Raw genomic sequence first — 23,780 nt, forward strand, 5'->3', positions numbered from 1 at the left:
AACATTAAAAGAAAACCTAAATAAATGGAATGCCTTTCACACTTATTGGTTGGAAAATTTAATGCTGTTAAGAAGGCAATGTTCCCTAAATTTACCTGCAGACTGATGCAATCTCTATTAAAATTCCAGCAGCATTTTTTTTGCAGAAATGAATAAACTGACCCTAAAATTAATATGGAAATGCAAAAGACCCAGACTACCAGAACAATGCTGAAAAAGAACATGATTGGAGGACTCAGACTTCCTGAATTCAAAACTTACTACAAAGACAGAGTAACTGAGACATTATGCTACTGACATAAAGAAAGACAAATAAATCAATGGAAAGGAACTGAGAATACAAATCAGACCTTTACATTTAAAATCTATTGAATTTTGACAACGGTGTCAAGATATTCAATGGGAAAAGAATAATCTTTTCAATAATGGTGCTGGGAAAACTAGATATCCTTATGCAAAAGAATGAAGTTGGGACCAAAAATCAAAATATAAGTCCTGAAATTATAAAACTCTTGAAAGAAAATACAGAAGTAAATTTTTCTGACACTGAAGTAGACAATAAAATTACTTAGCTATGTCACCAAAAACATAAGCAACAAAAGAAAAAAAATGGATAAAAAGACATCATCAAAATGTAAAAATATTATGCTTCAAAAGACACCATATCAAGAAAGTAGGAAGACAACCCAAAGAATGGTAGAAAATGTCTGTAAATCAAATATCTGATAAGGAACTTGAATCCAGAAAATAAAAAGAACTCTTACAACTGAACAATAAAAAGACAACCCAATTTAAAAATGAACAAAGTATATGAATAAATATTTTTCCAAAGAAGACATGCAAATGGCTAATAAGTACACAAAATGATGCTCAACATCATTAGTAATCAGAGAAATGAAAATCGAAACCACAATGAGATACCACGTCACACCCACCAGGATGGCTATAATCAAAAAGACAGATAATAAGTGCTCCCAAGGACATGAAAAAATTGGAACCTTTATACACTGTTGAAATGTGAAATGATACAGACACCTTGGAAAACACTCGAGCAGTTCATCAAAAAAATAAACATAAGATTACCGTATGACCCAGCAATTCTACTCCTAAGTAAATCCCCAGGAGAATTTCCAATAAACTATTACTGGAAATATATCCTGAGATCAACAAATTCTTAGAACTTTGAATGACCTTATTTTCTTATATATTTGAATTCACTGTTTTTGTTTTATTTAATCAGTTGTTTAGTTATAGGCACCAATTATCCCTATGACAAATTCTCCCTTTCTATCCTCCATATTTATTATTTTCTTTTGTGTATTGAAACATAATAATCCCAGAACTTTCTTCAGTATCAGTAATTCAATTTTCAGCTATTTCCCCTATTTTTTGAACTCATACAGATTTAGCTTTATGCCTCTGTGTGCTTTAGTAGTTCAATACCTATTTTCAGTATCATTCTGGTATTTTATACTCTCAAATTTGTACTGCTGCTTTACTGGATTCATGTTATTAAATGCTTCTAAACTATAAAGTACTCACAGGAAATCTCTCTCTTTCTTGGAGTATCTTCCCTGTAAACACAATAGGGCATATCTTTGAGGGTCGTTCTTTTATGCATATTAACTCACTTTCTTATTTCCCTCTGTATGATGATTTTTCAACATCAATTATTAAATAGTTTAACATTAAAAGGGATAATACACTGAACACTGGCAACTGATCACTCAGAAAATGAAGGCCTGTGCACCTCTCTCCTGATCCCATCACAACAGCTTCAGGTCCCATCATTGCCTACTTGTTAGGATTAGCACAAAAAAACAAAACAAAACACTATAATAGCTATCATAATATTCAATAACTTAACGTTGAAGATTGTCTTATGAGTTAACAGACAGCAAATCTCAAGGAACAATAGAGAACTGTAAAAAGGAACCAAATGGATATTCTGGAACTAAAAACTAAAATTAAAAATTCATTTTATGGGTTTAAGAGAAGACTTTAAACAGCACAATGAACTTGAAATTGATAAATAAAAATTATCCAACCTGAAGAATGAAAGAAGATAAAAGAAAAATGAACAGAGTATGAGGAATCTGAGAGAATATCAAATATGCTAAAAACATGTAACTGACATCCAGAAAGAAAATAAATTGCAGCAGAAAAAAAAATTTTAAATATTAGCCAAAAATTTCCTAAATTTGATGAAAAACAATTGAAGCACAGGTCCAAAAGGTACAGCAAATCCCGAACAGGATAAATATAAAAATAAATCATATCTAGGAAATCACAATTACTGAAAACCAGAAAACAAAGAGAAATGTCAAGCAGCCAGAGGAAAAAAGGTCCATTAGGCATGAAAGAATGACAATAGGATGACATCTGAATTGATCATCACAAATAATATATAACAAGGAGAAAATGAAGTATATATTTTTAATGTTTATTTTTTGAAAGAGAGAGAGAGAGAGACAGTATGTGTGTGTGTGAACAGGGGAGGGGCAAAGAGAGACACAGACAGAATCCAAAGCAGGCTCCAGGCTCTGAGCTGTTAGCAGAGTCCAACATGGGGCTCAAACCCACGAACTGTGAGATCATGACCTGAGCCAAAGTCGGACACTTAACTGACTAGGCCACCTAGGCACCCTCAGAATGAAGTATCTTTAAAGTGCTGAAAGACTGATAGCTCCTAATGACATTAAACATGTCTACTTTATGACACAGTAACAACCCATAAGTTTTACCTGAGGAATGAACATACGTAGTACACAAAATGACTTGAATGTTTATAGCAGGACTTCTCACAACAGCTCAAAACAGTATTATAACCCTAATATCCATCAAGAAACGAATGATATACAATTGTTTATACCTATATAACTGCAACAAATTACTTAAATATGAAACAACATAGATGAATGTTTACCATTATATTGCATAAGAGAATCAGAACGCAAAATACAAACTGAATTATTCCATTTCTGTAAATTTTTAGGAAAGGCCAAACTATAGTAACAAATCTTAACATGAGTTGCCTAAAGGTGGTGGGAAAATGTACAAGAAAGCAAGAACAAATTTTCTGATATAACTTTATTCTAGTATTTCATTTTGAATCTTTTTGTGTTCATGTTTTAGGTTTTTCTTGTATAAACATCTTATAGTTACATTTTTTTTTCTTTTTAAATGTTTATTTTTGAGAGAGAGAAAGAGACAGGATCTGAAGCAGGCTCTATGCTGACAGCAGATACAGTGCTTGAACTCATGAACTGTGAGATCACAACCTGAGCCAAAGTCGAACCCAGACGCCCCGAGTTTTCTTTTTCTTAACTGCATAATCTGTTTTTTAACTATTTAGTTTGGCCCAACATAATATTACTGTTATTTCTATTTTTACTAACTTATTTTATGCCTTCTACGCCCTAATTATTATATGCTTTTATCCAGACTTCTACTGAATTATTTTCTTTATATTCTGATTTCTTTTGTTTTGGAAGTTATATATATACTCTCTTCTTTGATTATCCTTGAATTTTTAACATATCCATGAATTCTAAACTAAATTCTCTATTCCCTTTTTCTAAAGAGTACAGAAACTTTTTTTAATATACTTATTTTTGAGAAAATGCAAGTGGGGGAGGGGCAGAAAGAAGGGGACAGAGGCTTCAAAGTAGGCTGTGCACTGACAGGCTGCTAGCAGGAAGCCACATGTGGGGCTCCAGCTCACAAACATTGAGGTCATAACCTGAGCTGAAGTCTGACACTCAACCAAACTGAGCCACCAGGTTCCCCTAAAAAGAGTATAAGAATTTCTGAAAGGTCCGATTCTAGCTATCCCCTTCCCATCTCAGATGTTGTTACCCTGTACTTATTTTCACCTTGTTTTCTTCCCATGAATCAAGAAATTAAGCTTTACTACTAAGTTTTATAAAGTAAATATTTATTTAGATTTATGCACTTATTTAATACTTCTTTATCAGATCTCAAAACTTGCCAGTGAGGTCAGGTTTCGTCTTTCTCAACTAAACCATTTTATAAGTTCTATCAGTGTAGAGCTATTCAGATTACTATCTAACTTTATTACAATTGTTCATCTTTGCATGGTCTATCTTTGTCCACCCTTCTATGTTTATCATTTTAAGAATCTTTAATTGAACTTCTTGAAAAATTCATTTTGGGAATTTAAGTGATGAGGTTAATCTATTTTTAGTAATTATAAGTAGCAGTACTTGTTTCTTGTATTTTATTTCATATTTTTCATTTATCTCACTCAAACTCATTTTTTCCCTTTTTTGCTTTCATTTGTTAAAGGTTTCTTAAGCTACTGTAAAAGATAAACTTGTTGCTATTTTTTTATTATTGTAGTTGCCTATAAAGCACACATTCATGTTTATTTACCCATACTGATTTACCAACTTTGATAAATATCTATATTCTACCAATTCAAGAAAAAGATAGCTTCCTGACTTCCCTGCAAGCTTCAACAAAGTAACACTCTAGCACTTCCTGCATGTTTCTACTCATTTTCAAACAGGAATTCTGATCATACACTTTTTTATTTTGTATATTCTTAATTCCATGCAAAATAGTCTTTTCTATACATTTGTGACTTTTGTCAGGCTTCATGATATGTGATTTTTATTGTGGTAAAATTTACATATAGAATCCATGCATTTTTAAGTATATGGTTGTGTAAGATTAGATAAAACCACCACCAAAAGAAGACAGAATATCTGCATCATTGCCCAAAAGTTCCCTCATACCCTTTCTTAGACAACCCCTACAACCCCTTTCCTGGATCAAGGAAACCACTTATCTGCTATGCATATAGACTGGTTTGCATATTCTAGAATTTGACATAAATGGAATGTAACACAGTATGTCCTCTTTTGTGTAAGGTTTAACTCAGCATACTATTTTAATAATTGATCTATAAAAATATTTCCATGAACACATATTTTCATTTCTCTCAGGTAAATACCAGGGATCGGTATTAATGGAACATATGGGAAGTATATGCGTACCTTTATTCAAAACTGTTTCCCAAAACAATTATACTATTTTACATTGCAGTAGAGTAAATAAGTACCCCCAGTTGCTCCACATCTTCAGCAACAGTTAGTACTGTCAGCTTCTTAAAGTTTAGCCATGTCACAGGGTGTTAATATGACCTCATTGTGATTATAATTTGCATTTCCCTAATGATTAATGAAACTGATAATTTTAATTAGCCTAAGGATCATTCATAGATCTTTTTTATTTTTTTTATTTTTTTATTTATATATGAAATTTATTGTCAAATTGGTTTCCATACAACACCCAGTGCTCATCCCAAAAGGTGCCCTCCTCAATACCCATCACCCACCCTCTCCTCCCTCCCACGCCCCATCAACCCTTAGTTTGTTCTCAGTTCTCAACAGTCTCTTATGCTTTGGCTCTAGCACATGTTCAAATCTTTAGGCTATTTTTAACTGAACTGTTGATCCTATTAACTACAGGGGTTTTGAAAATATTGTTTTCAAATCCATTATCAAGTTATTAGTATTATAAATTATTACACAAATATTGTTTCCCAGGGTGTGGTATGCTTTTAGCTTTCTTAAGATCTATTTCAAAGTAGAAATTTTCAATTTGGTGAACTCCATCTTTTTTTTTTTGTTTTTTAACAGTTTAAGCTCTTATGTCCGATCTAAGAAATTTTTGCCTGGCAAAAGATTTTGCCTGACTGCAAAGATTTTCCTCAGGTTTTCTTCTACAAATTTAATAGTTCTCCTCTTTATGAAAAGCTGTATGACCCACTTTGAGTTCAATCTTATGTATAATATAAGGTAAAAGTCAGTCTTCTTGTTACATACAGATACCCAGTTGTTCCAATGTGATTTATTCAAAAGACTATAGTCAACCCCACTGGATTATCTCAACATCTTTGCAGAAAATCAACTGACTTCTATGTATAGATCTTTTCCTGGATTTTTATTTGGTTCTAGTGATCTCTTGATCTTAAGAATAAGAGAACAATGTCATCATTATTTTAGTCTTGAAATCATATTGTATAAGTTCTCCAGCTTAAGTGCTCTTTTTCAAAATTGTTTTGTCATCCTAGGTATTCTATATTTCTATATAAATCTTAGTTATCAGCTCATGAATTTCTACAAAAAATCTGCTGTGATATTCATCAGAATTGCATTCAAACTATTGATCCAAATGGGGAAGAACTGACATCTCAACAATAGAAACACATGTATCTCAAAAAAAAAAAAAAGAAAGAAAAAGAAAATGAAGAAGAAAAAGAAAAACATGTATCTCCATTTATTTAAGTATTTTTCAATTCCCCTTGATTGTATACAGGTCTAACATGTATTTCATTAAAGTTATCCCTATATATTTCATGATTTGGTGTATTATTACCCATTGCATATTAAAGCACTTCAAAACCTAGCACTTTAAAATAACAGTTATCATAATCACAGACTTTCTAGAGAGACAGGTTTCAAAAGCTGCTTAGCTTGGAGGTTCCAATAGGGTTTCTCATAAGGTTGTATTCAACCTGTTGGCCAAGGCTATGGTCATCTCAAGACTGGAATGGAACTGGGGAGGAGTTAAGACGGCAGAGAAGTAGGGGAACCCCAGGTATTGCTCATCCCTCAAACACAGCTATGTTGAGGTCAGATTACTTGGAACACCCAGGAAATCGATCTGTAGAGACACAGAAGGATCTCCAAAGTTGGAGGGAGACAGCTTGGCAGATGTGAAGTGGTTGGATCTTTTGGGGCTAAAACCCTGAGGTTTTGGAAGCATATGACTTTCTGCAAAGCACAGCCATGGTGCACGCTCCTGTGGAAGAGGGACCTGGCCCCGAGAGTCCTTAGTGTGGTGTAGCAATCTCCAGGGTGCACTGGGAGAGAACAATTCCCTTCCTGGAGTACTTCCGAAGAAGGTTTATTGCCTCCCTAAGTACAAAAGACCCTGCAAGTGCCAGCCAAAGGCCTTTCATGATCAGGGTGAAGGGGCTCTACTCCGGAGGAATGGAGAGGCTCTGTGCCAGGCCAGGCCTTTAAGACTTTGGGTTTTGAATCCCAGCTGCGTGCCAAGTGCCAGGTCCTTTAAAACTGGGTTTTGAATCCCAGCCATGCACCAAAGAAAAAATGCAAGAGAGTTTTGGCGCAGAGTGAGCTTCCCTCACTAATCCTTGAGGGCTGCCTGAACAACAGGGGTTGAGATCCCCAGTTGGAGGACGAGGGGTTGGGGTGGCACCATTTTTCCCCAACACCAACAGGAGGGACTTCAGAGACCAACACAGAGCGCCCAGTGGGCAAGACCGGCTGACACCAAACCCTGCCCCTCTGTGCCTGCAAATGCTTATTTACTGGGGCAAGACTCACAGAGAGACAACACAGATGGCCTCTCCTCCAGACAAGCACAGCTACCTCCACCCCCAGGCACTAAGACATAAATAATGCTTTTTTTTTTTTCTTTCCTTTTTACCAGTCTTCTTTACTTCTTCTGGAATCAGGCTCATAGTTTCTGATTTATTTTTTGTCATTTCCTTTCATCATTTTTTTTTTAATCAGGCTTTTTTATTCCTTTCTTTTTTCTTCTTTTCCCTTTCCTTCTGCCTTTTTTCCTCTCTCTCTCTTTTTTTCCCCACTTTGTTTTTCCTTGGAATCAGCAAGATAGTTTTTTGATTCTGTTTGGTTTTTTTTCTGTTCCTGTTCTTTTTTCTCTTTTTCTAGAATCAGGCCTACCACTGATTCTAGATTTATTCCAGGATTACTTCAACAAACAAATCAAAGCGTATGTAGTTAAAGGTCCAAACACTCCACCACTGCAAGCAAGGAGGAGCTCTGCAAATGACTGACCAGTGGGAAAAAGCAGGCAAAACACAACAGCAGAGTGGACACAGCATACACCAGAAACACTTCCTGGAGTGTGAGGCCCTGAACAATCTTAATTTTTTTTTTTTTTTTTATTAAAAATTTTTTTTTTCAACGTTTATTTATTTTTGGGACAGAGAGAGACAGAGCATGAATGGGGGAGGGGCAGAGAGGGAGGGAGACACAGAATCGGAAACAGGCTCCAGGCTCTGAGCCATCAGCCCAGAGCCCGACGCGGGGCTCGAACTCACGAACCGTGAGATCGTGACCTGGCTGAAGTCGGACGCTTAACCGACTGCGCCACCCAGGCGCCCCCTTAATTTTTTTTTTTTAATGTTTATATATTTTTTGAGAGAGACGGAGTGTAAGCAAGAGAGGGGCAGAAAGAGAGGGAGACACAGAATCCGAAGCAGGCTCCAGGCTCTGAGCTGTCAGCACAGAGCCCAATACAGGGCTCGAACCCACAAACCATGAGATCGTAACCTGAGTTGAAGTCAGATGCTTAACCAACTGAGCCACCCAGGTGTCCCTCAGGCCCTGAACAACGTATGACCCCTTTTTAATATAGTAGTACTCTCAAATGCAGGAAACATAACAAGCTTTTAAAACACGCAACAGGGAGGAAGATGGCGGCGTAGGAGGACGCTGGGCTCACCGCGCGTCCTGCTGATCACTTAGATTCCACCTACACCTGCCTAAATAACCCAGAAAACCACCAGAGGATTAGCAGAACGGAGTCGCCGGAGCCAAGCGCAGACGAGAGGCCCACGGAAGAGGGTAGGAAGGGCGGCGAGGCGGTGCGCGCTCCACGGACTGGTGGGAGGGAGCCGGGGCGGAGGGGCGGCTCTCCGGCCAAGCAGAGCCCCCGAGTCTGGCTTGCAAAAAGTGGAGGGGCCTGACGGACTGTGTTTCCACAGCAAGCGCGACTTAGCGTCTGGGAGGTCATAAGTTAACAGCTCTGCTCAGAAAGCGGGAAGGCTGGAGGACAAAGGGAAGGAGAGCTGCTGAGCCCCCGGACAACAGAGCTCAGTTTGGTGGGGAACAAAGGCGCTCGCCAGCGCCATCTTCCCCGCCCATCCCCCAGCCAAAATCCCAAAGAGAACCAGTTCCTGCCAGGGAACTTGCTCGCTCTGCACAAACACCCAACTCTGCGCTTCTGCGGAGCCAAACCTCCGGCAGCGGATCTGACTCCCTCCTGCTGCCACAGGGCCCCTCCTGAAGTGGATCACCTAAGGAGAAGCAAGCTAAGCCTGCCCCTCCTGCCCCTGTGCACCTTGCCTACCCACCCCAGCTAAGACGCCAGATCCCCAGCATCACAAGCCTGGCAGTGTGCAAGTAGCCCAGACAGACCACCCCACCCCACAGTGAATCCCGCCCCTAGGAGAGGGGAAGAGAAGGCACGCACCAGTCTGACTGTGGCCACAGCGGTGGGCTGGGAGCAGACATCAGGTCTGACTGCGGCTCCGCCCACCAACTCCAGTTATACACCACAGCACAGGGGAAGTGCCCTGCAGGTCCTCACCACGCCAGGGACTATCCAAAATGACCAAGCGGAAGAATTCCCCACAGAAGAATCTCCAGGAAATAACAACAGCTAATGAGCTGATCAAAAAGGATTTAAATAATATAACAGAAAGTGAATTTAGAATAATAGTCATAAAATTAATCGCTGGGCTTGAAAACAGTATAGCTGACAGCAGAGAATCTCTTGCTACAGAGATCAAGGGACTAAGGAACAGTCACGAGGAGCTGAAAAACGCTTTAAACGAAATGCATAACAAAATGGAAACCACCACGGCTCGGATTGAAGAGGCAGAGGAGAGAATAGGTGAACTAGAAGATAAAGTTATGGAAAAAGAGGAAGCTGAGAAAAAGAGGGATAAAAAAATCCAGGAATATGAGGGGAAAATTAGAGAACTAAGTGATACACTAAAAAGAAATAATATACGCATCATTGGTATCCCAGAGGAGGAAGAGAGAGGGAAAGGTGCTGAAGGGGTACTTGAAGAAATAATAGCTGAGAACTTCCCTGAACTGGGGAAGGAAAAAGGCATTGAAATCCAAGAGGCACAGAGAACTCCCTTCAGACGTAACTTGAATCGATCTTCTGCACGACATATCATAGTGAAACTGGCAAAATACAAGGATAAAGAGAAAATTCTGAAAGCAGCAAGGGGTAAACGTGCCCTCACATATAAAGGGAGACCTATAAGACTCGTGACTGATCTCTCTTTTGAAACTTGGCAGGCCAGAAAGAATTGGCACGAGATTTTCAGTGTGCTAGACAGAAAAAATATGCAGCCGAGAATCCTTTATCCAGCAAGTCTGTCATTTAGAATAGAAGGAGAGATAAAGGTCTTCCCAAACAAACAAAAACTGAAGGAATTCGTCACCACTAAACCAGCCCTACAAGAGATCCTAAGGGGGACCCTGTGAGACAAAGTACCAGAGACATCACTACAAGCATAAAACATACAGACATCACAATGACTCTAAACCCATATCTTTCTATAATAACACTGAATGTAAATGGATTAAATGCGCCAACCAAAAGACATAGGGTATCAGAATGGATAAAAAAACAAGACCCATCTATTTGCTGTCTACAAGAGACTCATTTTAGACCTGAGGACACCTTTAGATTGAGAGTGAGGGGATGGAGAACTATTTATCATGCTACTGGAAGCCAAAAGAAAGCTGGAGTAGCCATCCTTATATCAGACAAACTAGACTTTAAATTAAAGGCTGTAACAAGAGATGAAGAAGGACATTATATAATAGTGACAGGGTCTATCCATCAGGAAGAGCTAACAATTATAAATGTCTATGCGCCGAATACCGGAGCGCCCAAATATATAAAACAATTACTCATAAACACAAGCAACCTTATTGATAAGAATGTGGTAATTGCAGGGGACTTTAACACCCCACTTACAGAAATGGATAGATCATCTAGACACACGATCAATAAAGAAACAAGGGCCCTGAATGAGACATTGGATCAGATGGACTTGACAGATATATTTAGAACTCTGCATCCCAAAGCAACAGAATATACTTTCTTCTCGAGTGCACATGGAACATTCTCCAAGATAGATCATATACTGGGTCACAAAACAGCCCTTCATAAGTTTACAAGAATTGAAATCATACCATGCATACTTTCAGACCACAACGCTATGAAGCTTGAAATCAACCACAGAAAAAAGTCTGGAAAACCTCCAAAAGCATGGAGGTTAAAGAACACCCTACTAACGAATGAGTGGGTCAACCAGGCAATTAGAGAAGAAATTAAAAAATATATGGAAACAAACGAAAATGAAAATACAACAATCCAAACGCTTTGGGACGCAGCGAAGGCAGTCCTGAGAGGAAAATACATTGCAATCCAGGCCTATCTCAAGAAACAAGAAAAATCCCAAATACAAAATCTAACAGCACACCTAAAGGAAATAGAAGCAGAACAGCAAAGGCAGCCTAAACCCAGCAGAAGAAGAGAAATAATAAAGATCAGAGCAGAAATAAACAATATAGAATCTAAAAAAACTGTAGAGCAGATCAACGAAACCAAGAGTTGGTTTTTTGAAAAAATAAACAAAATTGACAAACCTCTAGCCAGGCTTCTCAAAAAGAAAAGGGAGATGACCCAAATAGATAAAATCATGAATGAAAATGGAATTATTACAACCAATCCCTCAGAGATACAAACAATTATCAGGGAATACTATGAAAAATTATATGCCAACAAATTGGACAACCTAGAAGAAATGGACAAATTCCTCAACACCCACACTCTTCCAAAACTCAATCAGGAGGAAATAGAAAGCTTGAACAGACCCATAACCAGCGAAGAAATTGAATCGGTTATCAAAAATCTCCCAACAAATAAGAGTCCAGGACCAGATGGCTTCCCAGGGGAGTTCTACCAGACGTTTAAAGCAGAGATAATACCTATCCTTCTCAAGCTATTCCAAGAAATAGAAAGGGAAGGAAAACTTCCAGACTCATTCTATGAAGCCAGTATTACTTTGATTCCTAAACCAGACAGAGACCCAGTAAAAAAAGAGAACTACCGGCCAATATCCCTGATGAATATGGATGCAAAAATTCTCAATAAGACACTAGCAAATCGAATTCAACGGCATATAAAAAGAATTATTCACCATGATCAAGTGGGATTCATTCCTGGGATGCAGGGCTGGTTCAACATTCGCAAATCAATCAACGTGATACATCACATTAACAAAAAAAAAGAGAAAAACCATATGATCCTGTCAATCGATGCAGAAAAGGCCTTTGACAAAATCAAGCACCCTTTCTTAATAAAAACTCTTGAGAAAGTCGGGATAGAAGGAACATACTTAAAGATCATAAAAGCCATTTATGAAAAGCCCACAGCTAACATCATCCTCAACGGGGAAAAACTGAGAGCTTTTTCCCTGAGATCAGGAACACGACAGGGATGCCCACTCTCACCGCTGTTGTTTAACATAGTGCTGGAAGTTCTAGCATCAGCAATCAGACAACAAAAGGAAATCAAAGGCGTCAAAATTGGCAAAGATGAAGTCAAGCTTTTGCTCTTTGCAGATGACATGATATTATACATGGAAAATCCGATAGACTCCACCAAAAGTCTGCTAGAACTGATACATGAATTCAGCAAAGTTGCAGGATACAAAATCAATGTACAGAAATCAGTTGCATTCTTATACACTAACAATGAAGCAACAGAAAGACAAATAAAGAAACTGATCCCATTCACAATTGCACCAAGAAGCATAAAATACCTAGGAATCAATCTAACCAAAGATGTAAAGGATCTGTATGCTGAAAACTATAGAAAACTTATGAAGGTAATTGAAGAAGATTTAAAGAAATGGAAAGACATTCCCTGCTCATGGATTGGAAGAATAAATATTGTCAAAATGTCAATACTACCCAAAGCTATCTACACATTCAATGCAATCCCAATCAAAATTGCACCAGCATTCTTCTCGAAACTAGAACAAGCAATCCTAAAATTCATATGGAACCACAAAAGGCCCCGAATAGCCAAAGTAATTTGGAAGAAGAAGACCAAAGCAGGAGGCATCACAATCCCAGACTTTAGCCTCTACTACAAAGCTGTCATCATCAAGACAGCATGGTATTGGCACCAAAACAGACACATAGACCAATGGAATAGAATAGAAACCCCAGAACTAGACCCACAAACGTACGGCCAACTCATCTTTGACAAAGCAGGAAAGAACATCCAATGGAAAAAAGACAGTCTCTTTAACAAATGGTGCTGGGAGAACTGGACAGCAACATGCAGAAGGTTGAAACTAGACCACTTTCTCACACCATTCACAAAAATAAACTCAAAATGGATAAAGGACCTGAATGTGAGACAGGAAACCATCAAAACCTTAGAGGAGAAAGCAGGAAAAGACCTCTCTGACCTCAGCCGTAGCAATCTCTTACTCGACACATCCCCAAAGGCAAGGGAATTAAAAGCAAAAGTGAATTACTGGGACCTTATGAAGATAAAAAGCTTCTGCACAGCAAAGGAAACAACCAACAAAACTAAAAGGCAACCAACGGAATGGGAAAAGATATTTGCAAATGACATATCGGACAAAGGGCTAGTATCCAAAATCTATAAAGAGCTCACCAAACTCCACACCCGAAAAGCAAATAACCCAGTGAAGAAATGGGCAGAAAACATGAATAGACACTTCTCTAAAGAAGACATCCGGATGGCCAACAGGCACATGAAAAGATGTTCAGCGTCGCTCCTTATCAGGGAAATACAAATCAAAACCACACTCAGATATCACCTCACGCCAGTCAGAGTGGCCAAAATGAACAAATCAGGAGACTATAGATGCTGGAGAGGATGTGGAGAAACGGGAACCCTCTTGCACTGTTGGTGGGAATGCAAATTGGTGCAGCCGCTCTGGAAAGCAGTGTGGAGGTTCCTCAGAAAATTAAAAATAGACCTACCCTATGACCCAGCAATAGCACTGCTAGGAATTTATCCAAGGGACACAGGAGTACTGATGCATAGGGGCACTTGTACCCCAATGTTCATAGCAGCACTCTCAACAATAGCCAAATTATGGAAAGAGCCTAAATGTCCATCAACTGATGAATGGATAAAGAAATTGTGGTTTATATACACAATGGAGTACTACGTGGCAATGAGAAAAAATGAAATATGGCCTTTTGTAGCAACGTGGATGGAACTGGAGAGTGTGATGCTAAGTGAAATAAGCCATACAGAGAAAGACAGATACCATATGGTTTCACTCTTATGTGGATCCTGAGAAACTTAAGAGAAACCCATGGGGGAGGGGAACAAAAAAAAAAAAAAAAAGAGGTTAGAGTGGGAGAGAGCCAAAGCATAAGAGACTGTTGAGAACTGAGAACAAACTAAGGGTTGATGGGGGGTGGGAGGGAGGAGAGGGTGGGTGATGGGTACTGAGGAGGGCACCTTTTGGGATGAGCACTGGGTGTTGTATGGAAACCAATTTGACAATAAATTTCATATATAAATAAAAAAAAAATAAATAAATAAAATAAATAAATAAAACACGCAACAGACAGAAACTTAGCCAAAATGACAAGATGGAGGAATTCTTCCCAAAAGAAAGTTTAGGAAGAAATCACAGCCAAGGACATGCTCAAAACAGATATAAACAATATATTTAAAATGGAATTTAGAACAACAGTTATAAGACTACTAGCTGGCCTTGAAAAACACAGAGAAGACACCAGAGATCAAAGCAAAGATCTCTGCAGAGATCAAAGACCTAGGAACTAGTCAGGATGAATTTAAAAATGCTATACCTGAGATGCAAAACAAACTAGATACAGTGATAGTGAGGACTGAAAAAGCAGAGAATAGAATAGGTGAAATAGAAGATAAAATTATGGGAAATAAAGAAACTGAAAAAAAGAAGAAAAGGATGTTACTAGATCATGAGGAGAGATTTAGAGTACTGATTCTATAAAACAAAACAATATCTGTATCATAGGGGTCCCAGAAGAAGAGGAGTGATAAAAAAGGGCAGTAGATAGATTTGAACAAATTATAGCTGAAAACTCTTATCTAGAGAAGGTAACATGCATCCAAGTCCAAGAGGCACAGAGAACTCCCTTCAAAATCAATAAAAACAAGTCAACACCATGACATATCATGGTGAAACTTGCAAAATACAAGGATAAACACAGAATTCTGAAAGCAGCTAAGAATAAATAGTCCTTAATCTACAAGGGTAGACACATAAGGTTAGTAGCAGACCTGTCCATTGAAACTACGCAGGCTAGAAGGGAAATATTCAATGTGCTGAATAGCAAAAATAAGCAGCCAAGAATCCTTTATCCAGCAAGGCTGACATTCAGAATAGGAGAGAAAAAGGCTTTTCCAGACAAATAAAAACTAAAGGAGTTTGTGACCACAAAAAAAAAGCCCTGCAAGAAATTCTAAGGGGGGCTCTCTGAGTGGAGAAAAAAAAGGAAACAGCAAAGACTATAATGGACCAAAGAACAATAACACCAATTCTATAGGTTAACACAATGGCACTAAATTCGTATCTTTCAATAATCACTCTGAATGTAAATGGACTAAATGCTCCAATCAAAACACACAGGGTAGCAGAACAGATTTAAAAAACAAGATCCATCCATATACTGACTATAAGAGACTCATATTACACCTAAGGACACACGCAGATTGAAAGTGAGGGGATGGAGAACCATCTACCATAATAATGGACCTCAAAAGAAAGCTGGAGAAGCCATATTTATATCAAACAAACTAGATTTTAAAACAAAGACTATAATAAGAGACTAAGAAGGGCATTATATCATAATTAAGGGGTCTATCCATCAAGGAGATCTAACAATTGGGATGCCTGGATGGCTCAGTCGGTTAAGTATCCGACTTTGGCTCAGGTCATAATCTCATGATTCATGAGTGTGAGCCCTGCATCGGGCTCTCTGCTATCAACACAGAGCCTGCTTCAGATCCTCTGCCCCCATCTCTCTCTGGCTTCCTCTACTTGTGGTCTGTTTCTCTCAAAATAAATAAATAAACTTTAAAAAAAAACCTAACAATTATAAATATTTATGCCAATGTGGAAGCCCCCAATTTAAAAATCAATTAATCACAAGCACAAACTTATTGATAATAATACCATAATAGTAGGAGACATTAATACCTCACTTATAGCAATGGACAGATCATCTAAGCAGAAAATAAACAAGGAAACAATGGCTTTGAATGACACACTGTACCAAAATGGACTTAACATATATTCAGAACATTTCATCCTAAAGCAGCAAAATCCACATTCTTCTCGAGTACACATGGAACATTCCCCAGAATAGATCACATATTGGGTGACAAATCAGCCCTCAACAGGTACAAAAAGATCAAGATCATACTATGCATATTTTCAGAATACAACACTACGAAACTCGAAATTAACCACAAGAAAAAATTTGGAAAGCCTTCAAATACATGGAGGTAAAATAACATCCTATTAAAGAATGCATGGGTTAACCAGGATATTAAAGAAGAAAAAAAAAAAAATACATAGAAGCCAGTGTAAATGAAAACAAGACAGTCCAAACCCTTTGGGATACGGCAAAGGCAGTCCAAAGAGGAAAGTATATTGCAATTCAGGCCTATCTCAAGAAGTAAGACAAGTCCCAAATACACAACCTAACCTTACACCTAAAGGAGGTAGAAAAGGAGCAGCAAATAAAGCCCAAAGCCAGCAGAACAAGGGAATAATAAAGATTAGAGCAGAAATAAATGATATAGAAACAAAAAATACGGTATAGAACATACCAATGAAACTAAAAGCAGGTTTTTTTTAAGGAATAAAGAAAACCAATAAACCCTTAGCCAGACTTCTCAAAAAGAGAGAGCTCTAACCCAAATAGATAAAATCACGAATGAAAGAGGAGAGATCACAACCAACACCACAGAAATACAAACCATTATTAGAGAATACTATGAATATTGTATGCCAACAAATTGGACAATCTGGACAAAATGGACAAATTTCTAGACACTCACACATTACTAAAACTCAAACAGGAAGAAACAGAAAATGCTGGACCATAACCAGCAAAAAAAGTGAATCAGTAATCAAGAATTTCCCAATAGACACATATGGGTAGCTAGGTCGGTTAAGCATCTGACTTCAGCTCAAGTCATGATGTCATGGTTCATGGGTTCAACCCCACATCAGGCTCTGTGCTGACAGCTCAGGGCCTGGAGACTGCTTCAGATTCTGTGTCTCCCTCTCTCTCTGCCCTCCCCCACTCATACTCTGTCTCTCTCTGTCTCTCAAAAATAAATAAATGTTAAAAAGAATTTTTTTTTTCTTTAAGTTTCCCAACAAATAAGAGTCCTGGGGTAGATGGCTTCCCAGGGGAATTCTAACAGACATTTAAAGAAGAGTTTAATACCTATTCTTCTCAAACTGTTCCAAAAATAGAAATGGAAGGGAAGCTTCTAAACTCATTCTATGAAGCCAGCATTACCTTGGCTCGAAAACCACACACACACACACACAACCACACACAAAAGTCTCACTAAAAAGGAGAATTACAGACCAATATCCATGATGAATCTGGATGTAAAATTTCTCAACAAGATACTAGCAAATCTAATTCAATAGTACATTAAAAGAATTATTCACTGGGGCTCCTGGGTGGCTCAGTCAGTTAAGCATCCAACTTCGGCTTAAGTCATGATCTTGTGGTTCATGGGTTCGAGCCCCGTGTTGGGCTCTGTGCTGACAGCTCAGAGCCTGGACCCTGCTCTGTGTCTCCCACCCTCTCTTCCCCTCCCACCCCCTCGTGCTATGTCACTATGTCTCTCTCTCTCTCTCTCTCTCTCTCTCACACACACACACACACACAAATGAATAAACTTAAAAAAATTTTTAAAAATAAGAATTATTCACCATGATCAAGTGGGATTTATTCCTGGGCCAAGGGCTGGTTCAATATTTGCAAATTAATCAGTGTGATACACCACATTAATAAAAGATAAGAAACATGATTCTTTCAGTAGATGCAGAAAAGGATTTGACAAAAGCATCCTTTCATGATAAAAACCCTCAAGAAAATAGGGATAGAAGGAACATATCTCAATATCATAAAAGACATATATGAAGGGCCTACAGATAATATCATTCTCAACAGGGAAAAAATGAGAGCTTTTCCTCTAAGGTCAGGAACACGACAGGGATGTCCACTCTCACCAATGTTGTTCAACATAGTACTGGAAGTCCTAGCCTCAGCAATCAGATAACAAAAAGAAATAAAAGGCATACAAGCTGGCAAAGAAGTCAAACTTTTACTCTTCACAGATGACAGGATACTATGTGGAAAATCCAAAAGACTCCACAAAAAAACTGCTAGAATGATACAAAAAATCTGCGAAGTTGCAGGATATAAAGTCAACACACAGCAATTGGTTGCATTTATATATATCAATAATGAAAACGCAGAAAGAGAATCAAGGAATTTGACACAGACACTCAGATCAATGGAAGAGAATAGAGAACCCAGAAATGGACCCACAAACATATGGCCAACTAATCCTTGACAAAGCAGGAAAGAATATCCAATGGAATCAAGACAGTCTCTTCAGCAAGTGGTGCTGGGAAAACTGGACAGTGACATGCAGAAGAATGAACTTGGACCACTTTCTTTCACCATACACAAAAATAAATTCAAAATGGATCAAAGACCTAAACACAAGACAGGAAGCCATCAAAATCCTCAAGGAGAAAGCAGGCAAAAACCTCTTTGACCTTGGCCACAGCAACTTCTTACTCAACACGTCTCCAGCGATAAGGGAAACAAAAGCAAAAATGTACTGGGACTTCAAGATAAAAAGCTGCTGCACAGCGAAGGAAACAACCAACAAAACTAAAAGCAACTGACAGAATGGGAGAAGATATTTGCAAATGACATATCTGATAAAGGGTTAGTTTCCAAAATCTATAAAGAACTTATCAAACTCAACATCCAAAAAACAAATAAGCCAGTTACAAAATGGGCAGAAGACATGAATAAACACTTTTCCAAGACATCCAGATGGCAAACCAGACACATGAAAAAATGCTCAACATCACTCATTGTAGGGAAATACAAATCAAAAGCACAATGAGATACCATCTCACACCTGTCAGAATAGCTAAAATTAACAACTCAGGCAACAATAGATGTTGGCAAGGATGCAGAGAAAGGGGAACACTTTTGCATTGTTGGTGGGAATGCAAACTGGTGCGGCCACTCTGGAAAACAGTATGGATGTTCCTCAAAAAATTAAAAATAGAACTACCCCACAACCCAACAATTACACTACTAGGTATTTATCCAAAAGATATAAAAATGCTGATTCAAAGGGGCACATGCGCCCCAATGTTTATCAATAATGGTATCAATAATGCTATTATTTTATAACAACAGCCAAATTATGGAAAGAGCCCAAATGTCCATCAACTAATGAATGTATAAAGAAGATGTGGTATAAATATACAATGGAATACTACTCAGGGGCAAGAAGAATCAAATTTTATCATCTGCAACAACATGGATAGAACTAGAGTGTTTATACTAAGCGAAATAAGTCAGAGAAAGACAAATATCATATGATTTCATTCATATGTGGAATTTAAGAAACAAGAGATGAATATAGAGGGAAGGGAAGGAAAAGTAAGAATAAAGGCAGAGAGGAAGGCAAACCATAAGAGCTTCTTACATACACAGAACAAACTGGGGGTTGCTAGAGGAGAGGCAGGTGGGGCAATAGGGTAAATGGTGGTGGGCATTAAGGAGGACATCTGCTGGGATGAGCACTTGGTGTTATATGTTAGTGATGAATCACTGGGTTTTACTCCTGAAATCAATACTATACTGTATGTTAACTACCTTGAATTAAAAAAAAAAAAAAAAAAGACTGGAATGGAACTGAAGGATTTGCTTCCAAGTTCACTCATGTAGTTAGTGGCAAAGATCATTTTCTCACTACCTGTTGACCAGTGGCTTCAGTGGGATTCTCAAAACAGGGCGACTCACAGATGACAGTTTGCTTCTTTCTCCTAGAGACAGTGATCTGAGATAGAGCTACCAAGTAAGAAATTACCTAAGATGAAAACTGCAGTCTTTCATAACTTAATTTAGGAATTGACATACTATCACTCCTGCCATGTCCTATAAGTCACACAGACCAAGACAGGAAAAATGCAGAAGATTATACAAGGTTGTGAATACCATAATATGGGGATAACAAGAATATCTAGGAGACTGGCTGCCAAAGATGTATACATAAAATTCATAAATTTAATTTTCTATGTCTTCATGGCTAAAATAGTATAATTTTGTAAATTTACCTGGTATCATGAGAGGCTGTTGAATCTACTTCCTAGATCAAAGAGCATATATCAAACTCCTTAACACTTCGTATATAGAGGATCGTATGTTGTTTACATCTTCCTTTTCAAGCTATGCACCTTTTACTTCTTTTTCTTGCCTTATAGCACTGTGTATGACTTTCAGTACAATGTTAAATATCAGTGTCAAAAGCAGATATCTTTGCCTTGTCTCAATGTCAGAGAAGTGTTCAATCTTTCATCATTACATATGAAGTCTGCCGTAGGATTTTCATGCATGTTCTTTATAAAACTGAGGAAGGCTGCCTTTTATTCCAAGGCTCCTAAAGGTGTTTAAATGAGTGAAAAATTACGAAAAAATCTTTTTCTCCAACTACTGAGGTATCATATGCTTTTTCTTTTTTTAGAAGGATAATATAGTGAATTATAATGATTGAGTTTCTTTATTTTTTTTTTTTAATTTTTTTTTTCAACGTTTATTTATTTTTGGGACAGAGAGAGACAGAGCATGAATGGGGGAGGGGCAGAGAGAGAGGGAGACACAGAATTGGAAACAGGCTCCAGGCTCTGAGCCATCAGCCCAGAGCCCGACGCGGGGCTCGAACTCCCGGACCGCGAGATCGTGACCTGGCTGAAGTCGGACGCTCAACCGACTGCGCCACCCAGGCGCCCCATAATGATTGAGTTTCTATTATCAAACCAAACTTTCATTCCTTTCATTCATTCATTCAACCTTAAATTCCACTGGGCTTCATGTATTATCCTTTATTATACTGCTGAATTCAGTCAGCCCTTATGTTGTTAAGCCTTTTTACACCCATCATTGTGAGGTCCATAGTTTTCTTGTAATGTTTTTGTATGCTTTTGGTATTAGAGTAATAATACTGGCCTCATAAGATTTGTACAAGGTTACTTGCTCATGTATTTTCTGAAATAGTTGAAGAGAACTGGTATTATTCTTTTCTTAAACATCTCTTAAATCAAATTTACTGTTGAAGCTATGTAGGCCTACACTTTTTTGTGGGGGGAAGATTTTACTTATGAAGCCAATATCATTTATAGGAGTGATCAAATTTTCTATTTTTCCTTGGGTCAATTTTGATTGACATTCAAGGAATTTGTCCATTTCATCTAAATTGCTTAATTTATTGACATAATCTCTCCTCAGTCTTTTGAGGTCTCTATCATATATAACTGTGTCCACTTGCTCCTTCCAGATAACAGTATTTGTCTTCTTCTCTCTTATTTCTTGATCAGAATGGCTAGAACTGCACTAATACCGCAGTCACTAGCCACATGTGGCTTTCAAGTTTGATTTGACTGAATCAAATTAAAACTTCAGTTTCTCAATTTTAAATAAATTTCAGGTGCTTAACAGCCATATGTGGCTTTTAGATAGCATGGTTGGAGAACATTTTCATCTTTATAGAAAGTTCTAATGGACTGACCCAGAGCTTTAAAAATTTCATTGCTCTTTTTGAAAAAATAGCTTTTGGGGGCACCTGGGTGGCTCAGTTGATTAAGCATTCCATTTCTTGATTTTGGCTCAGGTCATGATCCAGGGAATCGGGATAAAGCCCCACATCGGGCTCCGCACTAAGTGTAGAGCCTGCTTATGATTCTCTCTCTCCCTATGCATCTCTCCCCTACTCATGCACATGTGCGGTCTCTCTCTCTCCCTCTAAAACTGGAAAAAAAGAAAAATCAGCTTTTGGTTTCCACTGATATTCTCTACTGTTGGTCTGCTTTGTATTCATGGATTGTAGTTCGTCACTTCTCTCTACTTATTTTGGGTCTAATGTGCTCTTCTTGTTGTAGCTTCATAAGGTAAAAGCTTAAATCCTTGACTTTTGACCTTTTTTCCTAACATAAGGACTTAAAGCTATCAATTTTCTTCTAGGTACTTCTTTAGTTGCATTATGCAAGTTATGTTATTTCTATTCTCATTCAGATCGAAGTAGTTTCAAGTTGCCCTTATAAATTTTTCTTTAACTCATGAGTCATTTATACATGTTGTTTATTTTCAAAATATTTGAGGATTTCTTGAGGGGTGTCTGGCTGGCTCAGTCAGAAGAGCATGTGACTTTTGATCTCAGGGTTGTGAGTTCAAGCTCCACACTGGGTGTAGAGATTAGTTAAAAAATATACATGTATTTCTCAGATATCTATTATTTATTTCTATTTTAATTCCATTTTTGTAAGACTTAAATTTCATTTGAAATTCCACAATGGAATTCCATTAATTGTATTTGGCCAGATTAAATTTTCAATCATTTGTAGGACCCCACACATTTGTGGGCCTGAGGTCAGGGACATTAAGGTAAGCACTGTCAGCAAGGTGAGTTGTATCAGAGGGAGGGAGAGAGAGAATCCCAAGCAGGCTCCAGGCTCTAAGCTGTCAGCACAGAGCCCAATGCAGTGCCCAAACCCATGAACCATGAGATCATGATCTGAGCCTAAGTCGGATACTTAACCAACAGAGGCACTCAGATGCCCCCTACATTTTTAAATGGTTAAGGAAAAAAATATCAATAGAAAAATAATTTTGTGAAATGTGAAAATTATATGAAATTTAAATTTCAGTGCCCATAGTAAAGTTTTATTGGAACATAGCCATGTTCATTTATTTATGTATTATCTATGGCTCCTTTCACAGTAGAACTGAGTTGTTTCAACAGAGTCCATAAGACCCACAGAGGCTAAAATATTTACTTTCCAGCCCTTTGCAGAAAGTTTACCAACACTTACTACACATCCACATTACCATCTGGTGCCATTTCTCTTTATTTTACTTTTTTAAGTTGGTTGATTTGTTTTTGAGAGAGAGAGAACAAGCACATGTACACTCAAGTGGAACAGGGGCAGACCAGGAGGCAGAGAGAGAATCCCAAGCAGACTCTGCACTGTCAGTGCATAGCCCGACACAGGTCTCAGACTCATGAACCATGAGATCATGACTTGAGTGGAAATCAACAGACACTTAACCAACTGAGCCACCCAAGCACCCTGGTGCCATTTCCCTTTAGCTTACAGAACTTCCATTATTATTTCTCATAGAATACACATTATGGTGGCAAATTCTCTCAGATACTTTTTATCTGAAAACATATTTATTTAAGGTTCATTTATTAAGAATATTTTTGCTGATAGCTTAACATTATGGATAATACATTGTGCCAACACTAAATTCTGTTATGTTCTTCTGAAGACTGTTGGTTTTTCTTTCAACAGATAGTTAACTTGTCTGGACCCAAACTAAAAATATAGAAATTTTGCCTGAAAGTTGGGATTTGTTTGGGAGGTAGGAGACAGCTGTGTTCTGGTTCATTTTGGGCCAGGGCGAGATTTTAATTATGATTTTTCAACATCTTTCCATCTCCATTGCTTTAATAAGTCAGGTGTTAATATCATTATTCCCCTGTATTTGATAGGCCATATTTTCTCTTCACTGCTCTCAAGATTTTCTCTTTGTCTTTGACATTTAGCAGTTTGTCTACAATGT

The 23,780-nt window shown here is 37.9% G+C and overlaps 1 protein-coding gene across 14 annotated transcripts in view; it reads right to left on the reverse strand.

The window, feature by feature from the left end:
* Window positions 1-23,780, reverse strand: part of MYO9A (myosin IXA) — a 291,871-nt gene that overhangs the window by 136,185 nt on the left and 131,906 nt on the right. The window lies entirely within an intron of this gene.

This window comes from Puma concolor, chromosome B3, assembly GCF_028749965.1.
Source record: "Puma concolor isolate L17-30 chromosome B3, mPumCon1.1.hap2, whole genome shotgun sequence".
Taxonomy (NCBI): domain Eukaryota; kingdom Metazoa; phylum Chordata; class Mammalia; order Carnivora; family Felidae; genus Puma; species Puma concolor.